Source organism: Cygnus olor, chromosome Z (assembly GCF_009769625.2).
Source record: "Cygnus olor isolate bCygOlo1 chromosome Z, bCygOlo1.pri.v2, whole genome shotgun sequence".
Lineage (NCBI taxonomy): Eukaryota > Metazoa > Chordata > Aves > Anseriformes > Anatidae > Cygnus > Cygnus olor.
Genome location: NC_049198.1, coordinates 15,405,641 through 15,421,189, shown reverse-complemented (window position 1 = coordinate 15,421,189; position 15,549 = coordinate 15,405,641). Strand labels below are relative to the sequence as shown.

The window sequence follows — 15,549 nt, the reverse complement described above, 5'->3', positions numbered from 1 at the left end:
CGTAAAATGTCCTTACCCTGAATGCACAAGCCACCATTTATCTTTAAAACAGTACAGCATTTTTTTCTCCTTTACCCTTGAAAAATAAGAGTCGATCAGCAAGTGCTAATCATGCAAACACGTCCTTTTGGAGTGGGGAGCTGGGCCTGATGGCTCTGCAGTACTGCCAGCAGTGGTAAAGCTCACCTCTCCTGCTCCCAGCCTGCAGCACAGCATGACTGATGGGCACAGGGGACACTCCACTGCTGTCATACAAGGATTCATGGGACTCAGAGGGAGCACTGCACCAGTAATTCCACATGTGGAGGATTGGGAAGGCAGACAGTCACCTACGGCATTACAATGAAAGAGGGTCTGTGACAACGCCAGGTGGAGCTGGTCTCCAAACCCTGACAGGAGGAGGAGAGGCCAAAGGCACCACAGAAGGGTGAAGAAAAAGGAAGCTGACAACATCTGTCATTAAATGGGAACCAGAGTGGCACGAAAGCATTCACCTGCACTTGTTAAGCAGCGCTCTGCAGCGAAGACTGGAAAGAGTGGCTCTGCTTCTAGCTGTCCGCCCAGAAACGCACACACTGGCTGTGGCGTGTCCCCTCACCTTCCCGTGCTCTGGCTGCACGGACAAAGAGCCTCCACGCTGCTCCTCGCCTTCACAGCTCGGGAGGGCTCCTCATCCCTGCACCTCTCCTCCCTGAGGCGCAGGCTGCTGCTTGCTGCCTGCCTGGCCCCGCAACACGCTTACCCCTGGCAGAGCTCACAACTGCAGCGGAGCAAGAAGTTTGTGTTTTGTGATGTGCCTTTGGGCTCTTCTTAGTAAGATCTGAATCCTGTTTGAAGGTTACATATCAGGCAGCTGCAAGGGAGAAGGCTGTTTTCATGGCTGACAATAAACGTGTAAAATAGTAATATATAATCAATTAGATCTGGTGCCAGATCATCAGAAACATGGAGTGCAGAGAAAAAGGCTGGGAAGCAAACAGCCTGTAAACGCTGCTCAAACTTCAAGGCAGAGCATTCTAATATATTGATGTTGAATTCTCTAGATCTAAGTAGAGTCTAAACCCTGACAAATGCTGTATGTATGCCATCACTATGTGCCAAAGCCTGAAAATGTCAGTAAAGCAGAGACAGAGGAAACTGAATGAAGCCGTCCGGGTTCTCTCATCCGCCCAGCCTCCGTTAGCACCACAGCTGGCCTCTGACTCTCTTATTTGGCACCAGAGAAGAAACACCTGTGTGGAGGACTCCCTAGCAAAAATAAAAAAGAAACAAACACCGAAACCCAAACCTCACAGTACGTATTTGTTCTCCTTTTCCATTTGGGGAACTGTCAACTTCTTGTAGGATCACCTGAATTCTGGCCTATAGCTGTTTTCTGTTTTAACCTGTTCCATTTCACAATTCTAAGCACATTTTAGGTAACAAAAAGCTTGTTTGATGAACCTCAACCACATTTCACAGCTGTTATTGTGGACAGTACTCTGTCAGAGCAAGGCTTTTGGAAACTACTCAACCACAGTGACTAAAATTTTAGAAAGTCTGAAAAAGGATACTCTGGATAGCTGATTCTCGTGAATATCAGCCTATTCAGCATTAGAAGTCACACCACTAAAGACCATGTTCTGCAAAAATCATCAGGGCCTTTGCAGTTAACTGGCTGTATGGAAAGGGCTGAGTGCTCAAGAAGGATTTCCTTCAAACAGACCCATACGATCCCTCCTGAATACATTTAGCAAGGGCAAAGAGAAGGCAGCCAGCATGGGCTACATGAAAGTTCAGTACCAGAGTGGCAGAAACACTGCAAGGGAATGCCAGGACCTTGTGAGATGGGGTGTTAAGAGAAGGGCAAAACTGCATTAAGGCATTAGCACAGGGCTCTTTCAGAACTTGCCCCTGCCAAATTCTTACTGGGGCCCAACGTGCTCCTTTTTAGAGCACTGCCTACCATCGATCTCCCCCCTTCCAGGCGTCCCACTGTCAGCCTGGCAATCTCCTGGCACGTAGCCAACTGGCTAGGTTTCCCCTGTCTTTTAAGACGAGCTATTTCAGTATTCCTGGAGTTGGCAGAATATATACCATCTATTTCTGGCCTAGGTTCCTTACTGTAACCTAGACCAGTAAAATCCACCCTGACATGATAGAAAAGGGCACTGTCTGTAAAAGAAAACAGTAATTCCAGGAGAGGAGAAATAAACTAGGAAAACAGAAGTCATTCAAATACAATTAAGGACAATAATTTAACTTTTTCGTCTTCAGTATGGCTGTAAAACCTTATTATATATCTGCCCAAATTATTCATTACTTTAAAAAACAAATTGAACAAGCAAAAAGAAAATAAACAAACAAACAAACTGAACAACACACTACGAAAAGCAACACAAGCTGTAGTGAGTAAGACTTGTCAAGCCTTTAAGACATGTCCCAACACTGCTTGTTTGACCTTTTTGTTCAAGTATTTCCGGGTACTGATGTTCTGGTCCTGTTCTGAGAAGTGCTAAATGCCCTCAGACTTCAGCTGAAGGCTCACTTTAAATCCTGCATCACAGACCTGAGGAAATTTAGGATGAAATGGAAAAGGATAAAACGAAAAAGAGATCAGTGGAGATACAGACTTTGGAACCTGAAGTCCTACCTTGGCAGGCAAATAAAAGTGACCTGTTTTTAAGGAGCTTTGAATGGAACACGTGGAAGAGTACCAGCAGCTAGAACAGAGCTACTGGCACGGTGCTTTGCAACTTGCTCTGTTTTATTACGCCTGTCTTTCAGAAAAGCAATAAAAAATCAGATTTGTATACTTAAACAACTGCAGCTCCTATTTCAATGAATGTGAAAGAAGTCACATAGGATGGTCTCCTAGTGCTCGAGTCTTGAGAGTAACAGTTTGATTTTTATAAGATGATGCCACTAGAGATTGTAATAAATTCACTAGAGTTCCCTTTTCAGCCCCTCTGCTTACTGCTCTGAGGAGAGTGAGATTTTGGAGGTATTTCCTTAGGGCAGGGGATTAGCTCGATTTGTTTGACTTCTCCTGAAGAACAGCTCGTCTCCTTAGTACATTCTATATACTGCAAGCCAAATCTGGAACTGAACTGAATTTAAAGCAGCAGGGCTTTTTTAAGGCATTGGTAAGAAAATACTGATCCTTCTCTTTTACTATAGCTTTGAAAGTTCAGTTTTTGCAAGAAAATACCAGCAATCCAATACACTCCTATGTTCAGAAGACCTACCTTTCATAAAAGACGAGAGAGCCCCGCAGGACAGTTGACAAGACCTGTATCACAGACCAAACACAACACAAAAGCCCTCCTGTGCAGCCACACAGCCTGTTCATTTACACAGGGAAAGCCGTAGCTCCACTTCTGTACTTTCGCTCAAGTAATATTGGTTCAGCACAGGGCTGCTGTGGCCAGAGGAAGTCAGTGTTTGTTCAAGGTTTGTCCTAAGCACATTTTTTTGGGGATTTGAATAAGCAGCACCCTCAGTGTTATTTCTGTGAACACCAGCAAACAGAGTGACTATATAAAATACACACCTCAGAGCTGCGTATGGGTAGCAAAAAATATTCAGAACACACAACATAGCACAGCTACAGACTAAACTCAGAGTTGTACAGTCCCAGCTGAGGTAGGAAGAAAAGCTAAGAGCGCTCAACATTGACTGTGGAGAGCCTCCAGAAACAGCTCTCTTTCTGTCTAGGTCCACATGCCACTAATTTCAGTGCATACTAGAATTACTACTGTTTTTTAGCAAGGCATTCAGTTTGCCAATTATTGTTCCATGAAAAATAGACACGAACAACAACATATCCTTTAACCTTAGAAATACTCTTACCTAAAGCACGTTGTTCTTCCACTCATGGAAGATTACCACACACAGCAGCCAATAGGCAGGCAATATAAAACATAAAAATTTACAGCAGAACATGCATAAGCTTTATTTACTTTTTCACTTAATTGAAACCCTATTTCTCTAATGCGAGATAAACGCCGCAGCATTTTAAGACAATGACCGTAGCATGCATTGTAGTGAGGCACAGCACTCCATTACCTCTTTTAGTGTGGTTTAGGTTGTGACAAAGCACGGAGGTACCACAATATGAGTGACTACTTTTAAGCAGATCCTCCAGCGGTCTGAAGCAGCACATAGCAAGCAGGCACCTCCAGCTCCTCCAGCCCAGCAGCGCTGACACAACCTGCAGACACGGGGCAACTCCCAGCCACCCTGGGAGGCTGCACCAGCGCCAAGGCAAAGCAATCTGCATGTCTTATCTCTGCATGTCTTAGGGGCACCAGACACAAACATGCCTTCAAGATGGCAAAGTGAAAGGGAAGGCTAACAACAAAACTGAAGAACAAGGACTATTATTTTTCCTACTGCAGATTAATTGATGAAACAGAACACAAGCATCTTCAATGCTTTCCATGTAAAACCCAGCCTGATGGCTGCAGCACTGACAGAGGAAGCAGAAGAGATGATAAATGCTTGTCCTGCAACTGACTCCTTCACCTCAACAAAGGGCCTGTCTGTTCCATGTGTTGATGCTAAGCCAAGCAAATCAGAAATCCTGCTGTAAAAAGAATAAATAAAATAAAACAAAAACACCTAGGAACACAGCGATCCCACCCACATCTCCCCCTATAATTGTGACAAAGAGGAGAAGACAATGCACTTTGCAACCTGTATGTAAGTTTAACTAGCCTGAGCCCAGTGTGCCCAAAGCAGGGTATGAAGGGCTGGAGGGATGAAGAGCCACCAGCTCCCTGTGCTACAGACGTGGGTGCAAGGGCATTACCTGATGTTCCTGCCAAAAAGCCAGAGTGGTGAAATCTAGTTCAGCTGACCTTGCTGTGCTCTGATCTGGCATTACTGTAGCAGGTACAGACACATTGAAACACCTTTGTCTAAAGTGAAAAAAAGCCAAGGTAGGGACAGAAACAGTACAACAAAGCGATGATCCCTCAGACACAGCAGCTCACTGCCAGAACAAGTTGGAAGAGACTTTGCAATTTTATTTACTTCAGTTACCACTACCAAAACCAGATCTCAGACTAACACTGCCCCTACAGCCAGAGCAAGAGTGCCCACACGTGGTACTGAGTCCCCCAGCCCGGCCAGAAGGATCCAGACCACCCAGTGAGAGACATCGAGTGCCTAAGCAGCAAATCCAGCCTCCCTGGCCCTTGTCACAAATTAGCAGAAATGAGCTGTTAAAAGACCACAGCGGGCAAAGCCTCCCTGAGGGGTTCACAGCCCTGAGAAGGGAGGCTAACGCGCCACCTGGGGGAAGGTGTCCATCAGAGGACAGTCAGCATTTCAGTAATAGAGCAGCCGAAGACAGGATCCTAGTTTTATTTCCCACTGGGATAAAGGAAAAGCTGTGGTGATGAAAATGGAACGGAACAATCTTCTCTCTTGGTTCACGTGAGGATTCATTTTATGAAATAAGCCAGTTTAAGGACAACATAAGCATTTGTTACACAATTGCTTTATAACCCACCTGTTTCCACAGATACACCCAATCCTGCAGGCAGAGATATGTCTGCAGGCCCCTGCAACCTCTGCTGCCAGCCTCTCTCCACCAGAGGAACCTCCTCCCCTGCTCTCCCCATTCCCCCCCAATGTTGTAGGCACCTTCTGCTTGACTGAGTGCCCCCCATGCTCCTCAGAAAGGCTGAAAACTTCATCTTTGGGTTGACGCCACGCTCCTTATGGGACAGACCCTTAAGGAAAAGCACAGATGCTGAGTCTCATTAAGGGGAGCACCAGACGGACCCCACGCCCCGTAACATCCACATGGGCAGCTGAGGGATGTCTGCCGGCCGCATCGTGGGTCTTGCCAACTCACCTGTCTGCTTCCCCGAGCAGGGCAGCAAGCAAAATTTGGGGCATGGAGCCCCCAGGCTGGGAGTCAGACCCCCGGTCTCTGTGGAGCTGGTGCTTGGCTGCTACCGAAACGAGAATAAATGCACCATGGTCAGCGCAACAAGAACCGTACTAAGTGAATACATAAAGGCCTGTGAAGTAGAAGCTAGAACATGGGGAAAAAATCCCTTTTATCCTTCTGCTGCATTGCATGATAAACAGCTAGAGACAGAATTAATTAATCTTTGAGTTGCAAATAAACTTGCATTAAAAACAAAGACAAAAAAGGAATTTATTAATAGAACCCATTGATTTCCCAGGCCTTTGAAATACATGGGAGGAATTAATTTGAAGTCTGACTGTATTTTGAAATAAAATTTAACCTGGCCGGTCTCCTTCACTTCCTTCCCTGAAGTACAATGTAAATTGGTCATGGAAATGTTCTTCCAAGATAAAAACGGCTTCCAACGTGTTCTCTGAGGCAATAAATGCAACAAAAGTCTTTATCGGCCTTTTAAACAGCAGGACAAAATTTAAATCTACTTCAATTACATCACTAAAAAAAAAAAAGACTCGTATGCTTGCAGTGAAGAAAATGAATTCTCTGGAAAAAAGAAAGCTATGGCAAACAGAAGTAAGAAGCAGACAATTCTTTGTGTGCCATTGAAATCACAAAAGAAATCAGTCTTACTGCCAGAAAATGGTGGTATATTTATGCAGATGTACACTGCTAAGCAGATGGCCTGCAATAAAGTGGTACTGCAGCTACTTGCAGGAAAGAGAAACACGGAATGTGTTTCCATATGTATGAAAATAGAGAATGCTCTATTTTATATTGTCTATCACAGTTTTCTTTCACTATTCACCATGTACAGATTAGATGGGCCCCAACAACTACAGATAACTCATTACCTCTTTTAAAATCATCAAGTTTAGTTGCATCTATATATATGCACTCCCCAAAAGTACTTATTAGTAAAAGATTAAGTATGCAGAAAATAAATTTTAAATGAATCTGGGCAGAAGATAAGCAGTGGCTCTTATTTTCCAAGGAGCTATGCAGAAAGAAATTCTGTACTGACATTTCCAGTTTTTCAGAGTAAAGTCTGAGACACTGAGGGGATGTGTCCTGAATCAGCATTAACAAGCCATTGTGTTGCAGTAATTATATCACTGAACTTGACTAAAGGAAGGTGTAGATGTACACACACAGTACTCACGTAGCAGTGGCAGATGTCAAGGAGAAACGGGTCATTGCCATGAAGACTGTCTGCTCAGTTTTATCAGTGCTGAAGAAGGTCCCTGAAAGCATTTTTGCAACTGCTCTGTCCTTGCCAGTTTCAAAGGTCTCCAAGTGACAGCAGTACTGAGAACTTTCAGAACATACGGCAAGAAAAAAAAATCTACATAGAAAGAGACATATTTGTACTTTTTATCTAATTTTTATCTAATCTATTGCCTTCTGTATGCCCTTCCTGCACCCTGAAGAAACACAGCCATGAGGGGGCACAGCCACAGGCTCACTAGACTCTACCATGCCGAAGCTGCAGCTAACTTCTGGAAACTGCTTAGTGCATGGTAAGCATTCAAGACCCAGCAAGAAGCTTAGCAGGAACTGATTTGATCTTACCTGACACCTTAAGGTGCTAGCCTCTCAATATCAAAGAAGTGTTGCCCGCTAGTGAATGCCCTGCACTGAAGTGAGATTAGAAGTGAAATCAGCATGGACATTTTTGAAACTGGGATCTTCAGAAAACAGCCTTGTTACAGTCAGCAGCATCCTAAGAACATCCTACTGCCAAGCGAACTGTTCTTTCTGCTGTGACGCACATTAAGGATCCTAAGCAAGGGACTTTAATCCAAACAAGATGGAGCACGGCTCTACATTTTATTCTTTTGGAACCTTGTTGTTGCAGTGTTGCAACTAAATGCTTAGACATGCATCCCCGCATCCTGCTAAAATAAGCTTTAGTTTAGTTTTGGTTTTGCTTTTAAGTTTTCCTGGTTTTGGAGCCCTGAGAAGTTTATAACACGTCTCTCAAAGCAACATTTCCAAATGCAGCAGTGTGAGCAGAGGAGCCTGTACCCAACACCTTGAGGCAGCTGCCCCGTCCTGCTGCCAGGACAGCAGAGGTCTACGGGCAGGCACAGACCAAAACCCCTCTGACTGGGAAGGTGCAGAAGGGGAACACCTCAGATGCCCATGCAATTCACAGCTCACTGTTGATCCATGGTCAGAGACATGCAAAAAAGTTGCTACATCCCAAATCCCTAACACTGTCCTGCATTTCCTAATACATTTCAACAGCAAAAGCTTTCCTGACTTGAATGAGACAACATTAACATTATACATTTTGCTATATTTAATTTAATTAGCTAACCTGATTGAGATTTGCAGCATATCTGTGTTGGAACACAGATTATTACTATATTTGTCAAACCGAAGACTCGTGTAAACTTGGTCCCGTAAGAAAGAGTAGCACAAATCTGAGTAGTCAGCAGCGTTAGGAAAACAGTTCTTTCCAATTTCCTTTGTTTTTCTTTTTTGATTTTTTTTTTTTTTTTTTTTTTTTTTTTTTTACTTTTCCAACTAGGAAACCATTTTTTTCTAATTAAATGTGCTGGCAAAAAAACTGTTGTTCCAAAATTTCTGGAACTGCTAAATATATACCATGTGACATTTGAACTACCATACAAAGGATCATAAAATTTACCACACAGAGGACTATAAAACATCTCCAGAAGTTACAAAAGATGATACTCATTAACATTAAAAACAAACAAACAAACAACAACAAAAACATATTTTACATTCAAGTTTGGGGACAAGATTTTGACAAGCTTGCAAAAATAAAAATTAGGAATAATTCCAACTCTGTGGTATTACACAGATACAAATTATGCTCCATGGTTTCAGGAAGCAGAGGGTCATTGATAAATAAACAAACAAACAAAAGCCAAGATATGCAAAAGTAGAACATAACTAATTTTAGAACAGCTTTAAACCATATTCTTCCCTGCAAACACCCACTCCCCCAATGCATACTCTTACCAAACATTTACAGATTCAAAACCACCGTTCACAACGCATGATCCAAAATACCAGATTTAGGAAAAAGTCTATAGGTAGGACACTCCAATTCCTTAACTTACTTCAATTTCCTCCCTGCAGAAATTGGCAGGAAAATTGCAGGTAAGAATCCAGAAATGAATCCAACAGTAGAGGCACAATCATATACATGCCAAAGAATTTATAAACTATTCCTATTTTACTGAAATTCTGAGAGAGCAAACTGTTTTTATATAGACGATAATATAACGCCTCTAGTATTTCATTCACTGCCACTGCCCTGGATTTGCTTAATGCTCTGTCCCTTTAGAGCAACCTTCTATCAACACAGAAAAAAGTCAGCTGCTTGAGAGTAGCACAACTCAATGAAAGTGGAAAAAAACTCTAGTTTCATTTTACACCGTAAGGGGGGGAAAAACAACGACAGAAAAACTAGTGGAACTAGCTGCTAATAACTGCTTTTAAAAAAAGGAAAAGAAAATGTACAAAATCAGAATATTATAAGAGTCTACTACTTTAATGGAGATAATTGCTTCAGCTATTTATCATAATTAAACTAGGAAGTAAATTAAATCCATGGGATGGGATTTTTGTCAAGGCACTTAGGAATGAAACTGCCATTTAAATGAAATGTGCATGGAATTACATGCTCACAGGGAAGCATACCGAGGAAAAAAAAATTACATTAAATTTATAATGATACTTTTCCCTAATACTAGAGGCAGCACTCAGGGCATTGCCTGCAGTTTGAATGACCCCCCATTAAAACATACGAAGTCAAACAAACCCGTTAGGCTTTCTAAAACTGCTTTGCAAATGGAGGGAAACGTAAACATGAGATAGGAGAGAACAGTCCGTTCGGCCTCCACAAACCCAGCCGGCTAGAGAGGCGAGGCCAGCCAGACAAAATGGGATGAGAAATGCTCAGCGTTACCCCGAAGCCTGATGGCGGGGCAGCTGGCAGCCCAGGAGGCCACCACCCCTCATGTTGGGCCTCGTGGCTTGGCCTGGTGCTGGTCAGGACAGCGGCCTAGGCCCAGGCCCGGGCCCGGGCCCGGGCAGGGCCTCACCTGATGGACACACCAGCCCTAGGCACGACGGCAGTTCTCACCCTTCCACCACCTGGATTATCAAAAAAAAGTGCGGTGAAGAAGGGCAAAGGCATGACCAGCGCTTGGCAGCGCTTTACAGGTTACTAAACCTTGAAGGGGATGTGTTGGAAGCATTTCTGCAGTGAGCTGCTCAGGGTAGACATAACACAGTGTTTAATTTTGCCTGATAACACATCACACGTGAACAGTCAACACCGCCTTGAGACAGAACTGCCTTATTTGATGGCACAAAACTTCTCACTGTAAAGATCAACATGTTCTTCTGGCTCCTCCAAAGCTTAGTCTCTGACTAAATCTTCATCAACAATATTTACTCTTCTCTCTCTTCACGGCAGCAGCGTATCTCAGTGCCACACTAGCTCAGAGGAAAGGAAAGAAAATGCATGTCTCTTGCACCTTCACACAGAATTACCTCTTAAACTCAGCTAATCACACCACTTTATCTGGTGACAACACGTAGAGCTCAACAGAAATGCAAAGAGATTGTTTTCATAACCTCTCAGTCATGGGCCTGGCGTGAACAGTTTCCCATCACCGTTTACTGGCTCCAGAAATAATTCTGTCCATTTTCGTTTCTAATTTTTTAAACCTGGCAGTACCTCTAGCCTCTCAGAATGCAAAAACACATCATTCACCACACTGATCATGACAGTACTGAACACCAAAAGTTAGAGAACCATTACTCTGAAAGCCTGCTCCCATCTCAAAGACAGCTTCAGGCCCATATCCTGCCCCCATGCACTCTCCAGAACTCCCAGATTTTGCTTAAACATGCTACAGAATTAGATGCATGCATACTTTCCAGACACTGGGAAAAAAATATTTTTTTTTAATTAATTAAAAAGAATTTAAATTTAATTTAAATTTTAAATTTTAAATTAAATTAAAATAAATTAAATTAAATAATTTTAAATTAAAAAATAAATTAATTTTAAAATTAAAACCAAAGCAAAAAGACAACCTCTCCTTCCACATTGTGCTCAACTCTTGCTCATGAAAATAATTAGATGTGCCCATAGACCTAACCCACTATTCACTCTAGGCAATGTCACGTTTCTGCTTACTGCTCCTGACATTCCTTCAAAGCTCTGTGCTGTTCGTATTTTTCCATTACAACAAAACAAAACAAAAAAAAAACGGCATTAAATTGCTGTTGGCATGTAAAGTTCACTCTGGAGAAGTAAACAGGTTGAGCCTGTGGCTTTACTGAGCTGTTAGCATGTGCCCAAGACACACACAGAGAAGACTAAAAGGTTTCATAAGCTGTGGGAAATGGACTTGAAACATTACAGCTGAGACGCAGAGGGTTGAGTCTCGTTTCTGATGAAAATGGGGTTTGTTCACTTTTTCCATTTTAATACAAACATACAGCTCTTCATCAATTAAAGGAGGCCTGGCAATACATTTGCTAATTCTGAACTTCTTCAGTTACAATCCTAAATCTAAGAAATAATTCTGAGCGTTATTTTACAAATAACAACCTTGTTTTCCCAACACCCCCAAAATCAGCAGCATATCCCTTCCACATGGAAATCAGAACTAGTTTCAGCTACGAGCTGCAAGTGGTCTTGTTGATTCCCAGGAGGACCTGCCCTGAAGGAAGCTAGGATCCTTCTCATGGATAAGATTCATAAGACCAGGTTGCAGGAGATGCCAGTGCCAATCCAACCGCCCACTGCTGCCCCTAGTTCCCTTTCTCCCTTACAGCAGGATTTGGCAGACAACTTAGAGACGATTTAGCTCTTCACACCAGCACAAAAGATTCACTTCTTTTCCTGTTTTAATTTCCTGATGGTTTAATGAGTGGCTATGGTTTTATCAAGGAGTCAAACACAAGACAGGTGCTTCAGAAACACATGGTCAGCAATGAAACCACTTCTTTCAGTGGTGGCAAACAGGTTGAAAATTCATGCGATAACCAGGGCCACCCTTGGACTTCCTGACTAATGTCACTGCCAGGATGAAAAATACTCGTTTTTAATATTATTAATACAGACTCAAAACCTTTATGCCAAGATATCTAACATGGGCAAATGCTCGAAAGCTGAGTTCTTTTCCTTCAGCTCATATGAGATTTCCAGTAAGGTTCTTTCAATTATTGTTTCATAGTAGCTTAGATTTTACTTCTGATTTCCAAAATAACAATTGAAGAGAGAAAAATAATGGAAATAGAGGCATGCTTTCGTCTTTCCTCAATTGGTTTCTCCAGGTCACCTAGTGGTTGTATTCCAAGATTCAGATAAAACATAGACACCCTTTGAGCATTTCCATATCCGTTCTGTACTGAAACATATTTATCAATCCCCAACTTAGCACAATATGCTCATATTTTACACATAGGAAAACTATGCTGGCACACATAAAATTTACCTACAAATATAAACAGGATCAGAGTACAAATCAGATTTAAAATTCAGGAGGCCTTGGCAGACATCCCATGTTCAAAGCACTGAAATCCCATACACACATCATGTTGTATTTACTGCTGAGAGGACCAGCAGAGAGCAAACCCAAAAATAAGCTCTCAGTGCAAAAGCTGCCAAATTTAGGGAGTCTTCATACAGGACTTCTGAAGGATTAGACGTACGCAGAACTGTATTGCAACTAATTGTTGTGTCAGTATTTACCAGGTGAAGCTCAGGTCCCCAGTAGAAAATGACTCTGATATGAGCTAGGGATTGATTTTCTTTTTTCAGGCTGTAGCAGTCCAGTACCATTTTGTGCGCATGGTGTGCAGACAGACTACCAGTCACAGCATCAAGACAGCTGCTGAATCTGCCAGCCTTCAAAGCGCGGACACACGCACTGAGTGCTTCCTCCAAAAGTAGTTCTGGCTTTCTCAGCGTTTCTCCTTACAGTTTTAGATAGTTATGCTTGTCTCTAAGGTGTCCTGAATGGTAACAGTAAAGAGACAGAAGAAAGTCTCTTTCACTGGGTGTACACACACATCAGAAAAATGCAGGCTCAGTAACAGGCACCACTGAAAAAAAGCTATACAGGTCAGACACAAGTGTGTGACTTCAGGGGCTCTCACTCAGTTTTCTTTTCCCTGTACTATAGTCTTGAATTCCTTCCTCTGAAGGAAGCAATTTCTGAAACAACACATCTATTAAGAAAGCTACATTCTTGCTGTGAGTTAGTGATGTACTTGCTCCACTTTTAGCCTTCACTGATAGCAATCTTTTTGCCTATGAATAGTGGAAGAGGCAATGTCCCAAGACAGGCACTTCTTTGCAAATGTCCCATATTGCCTCAGACGTCTGTTAGATGGAGCTGACAAAAACAATTCCTTTTCTTTAGAGAAGTTATTCCACATCAGGACAGAACCAACTTTCGTATGCTTTTAAATGAAACAAAACCAACAAAAAACAGATCGAAAGAACTCCTGTGAGGTAGCTCTGTTACTGGAGCACCTGCTTAGACTTTGGCGGCACATGTTTGAAACCCTGTGGTAAGCCCTGAGGAAGGGTCTCAGGCCCAGCCTTGTCATCACATGGGAGAACACTGTAACTACACAGCTATCCCACAGGCATGCCTTGAAAACCGTAACTGCAATTAAAGCAAGTTGCTGTGAGGATGGGACAGGACAACAATTCACCCACCGCAATGCAGTCCTGTATGGCGTTTCTTTGATACCATGTATGCACCAGACTATCACCCTCTCACACGAAGTCAAAAAAAGGTTTCCCAGCATCAGGCTTATGGGAATAGCACTATACAAGATACCCAGATGAGAAAGTGTGATATTTAGTAAGGATTAAACCTCAGTTACCATGTGTTTCTTTTGACCTCAGAGACTAGAAAGTTTTGGTAACTCCAATCCACGTTCCCACGTGTATTCAGTACATATCACTTGGTGACTGTACTTTCATGTGAAGCATAGGGCTAGGTTTGAACTCCAGACCTTTCATTTTTCTGCCAAACACATCCTCAGGAGGTCATCAAATCCTGGGTCACCAGAGACCAAGAACACCAAAGAGGATGGACGATATAAGCTGCGTCTGGGAAACAAGCCAAGCCCGGCTCTTACTGATGCTCTGGCTCTTTGATTGTGCTGGGGAACCTGCAGCTCTTTTTTTTCTACTTAGGAAGACATCAGCTGTTTCAAGTGGCATCAACCAGCCAAAAGGGGTCTGGGACAGCAGAGATCATGATGGGGGGAGGAAGGGAAAATCAAAGAGAAACAAGGAAGAAGGCCTTGAAATAAAATACTTCTGAAAAATCTTCATTACTGATACAAGAATCTGTCAGCATTAATTACAAATAAACTGCTTTCAAGAGAAACCTCCACCAAATGGAGCTGATTACACTTCAAATTAAGATAAAAAACTGTCATTTGTATACCACAGAAGAGCAGACACTTATTAGCTCTGCTTCTGAAATGCTGTCCTTTGATTTTCTTTTAAATCTGATCCTGCTAGAATCTGAGCGTTTTTCAAGACATCATGAATGTGCCAGCCTAATGGGAGCTCTCCGTGTGCATCCCCGTCCTCTGGATGACACCTGCCTAAATACAGCTCCGGTGATAAATATGATAACACAGTCCTCAAGGACAGGAGGGCAGCCATGCTCTCCCCTTGCTGCATGCAGCAACACAGATAAAGGAAGCCTGCCAAGCAGGAGGATGCCAAACATACAGCCACACGTGTCGGCAATGCCTGTGTTCAGTGTGGTGGTGCAGATGTGCAGCACACCTACACACAAACATGCTATGGACCAGGAAATGAATGGCATGCTGTTGGTGAACCCCTCGCTGCTTTACCATCAGTCCCGGGAACTCTCCACTGTGTGGAAGGCGGGACACGTGGTGATCATCCCTGCAGCACCTACATCCAGAATTTAAGAAAAAGCTCTGATTAGTGCTTTTCATTACTTCACACCCACCACTTGCCTCTGTGCTGTAAGCTGGGGCAGGGGCAATCATTTCCACTAGTGTATGTCTCAGTATATTTCCAAATGTCAAATACAAATTATAAAGAAGAAAAATGTGTTTGTAAACTCAAGTACACAAAGAAAGCAAACGCTTTTGAAATACAGAAATTACCTAAATCATCAATTAATACTGTGCTCCAAGAGAAGCTCAGCTGTAACTGGGTGATAAATAGTTGCCTGAAGAATAGGTATTTCCAAATATGTTTCAATAAAGCTGACCTGTAATTATAAACTCAGACTTCCAGGTCTGCTGTGACATTTAGCAGCCTACCATCATCCAGAAGGGCAGAAACAACACTGACACATAAGAAATAACCTTATGTTTTCTGACTTGTAAAAGCGTAGTAAGATGAAGCTATATTATGCCCTCAAAGGGTTGCAGTTATGGCTTAGTTTCCAGGTGGAGATCCTCAGGGGTTTGGGGCTGTACCAAAAGCATCGTGGCCAACAAGGCAAAGGAGGTGATTCTCCCCCTCTGCTCTGCTCTTGTGAGACCCTGCCTGGAGCACAGAGGAAGGCCACAAGGATGGTCAGAGGGCTGGAGCACCTCTCCTGTGAAGACAGGCTGAGGGA

General features: G+C 42.9%; 1 protein-coding gene across 5 annotated transcripts in view; it reads right to left on the bottom strand.

Moving 5' to 3' along the window:
* NIM1K (NIM1 serine/threonine protein kinase) overlaps positions 1 to 15,549 on the bottom strand; it is a 27,941-nt gene extending 12,392 nt beyond the window's left edge. Inside the window, exons 1-2 of one of the 5 annotated variants that reach the window (XM_040540058.1) lie at positions 5,846 to 10,849; positions 187 to 5,720 (exon numbers count right to left, since the gene is read on the bottom strand). The gene's annotated coding sequence lies outside the window, so the exon portion shown is untranslated. Of the gene's footprint in view, positions 1 to 186; positions 10,850 to 12,671 lie in introns of those variants that run through there. The other 4 variants (XM_040540059.1, XM_040540061.1, XM_040540062.1 and 1 more) reach the window with 4 other exon arrangements.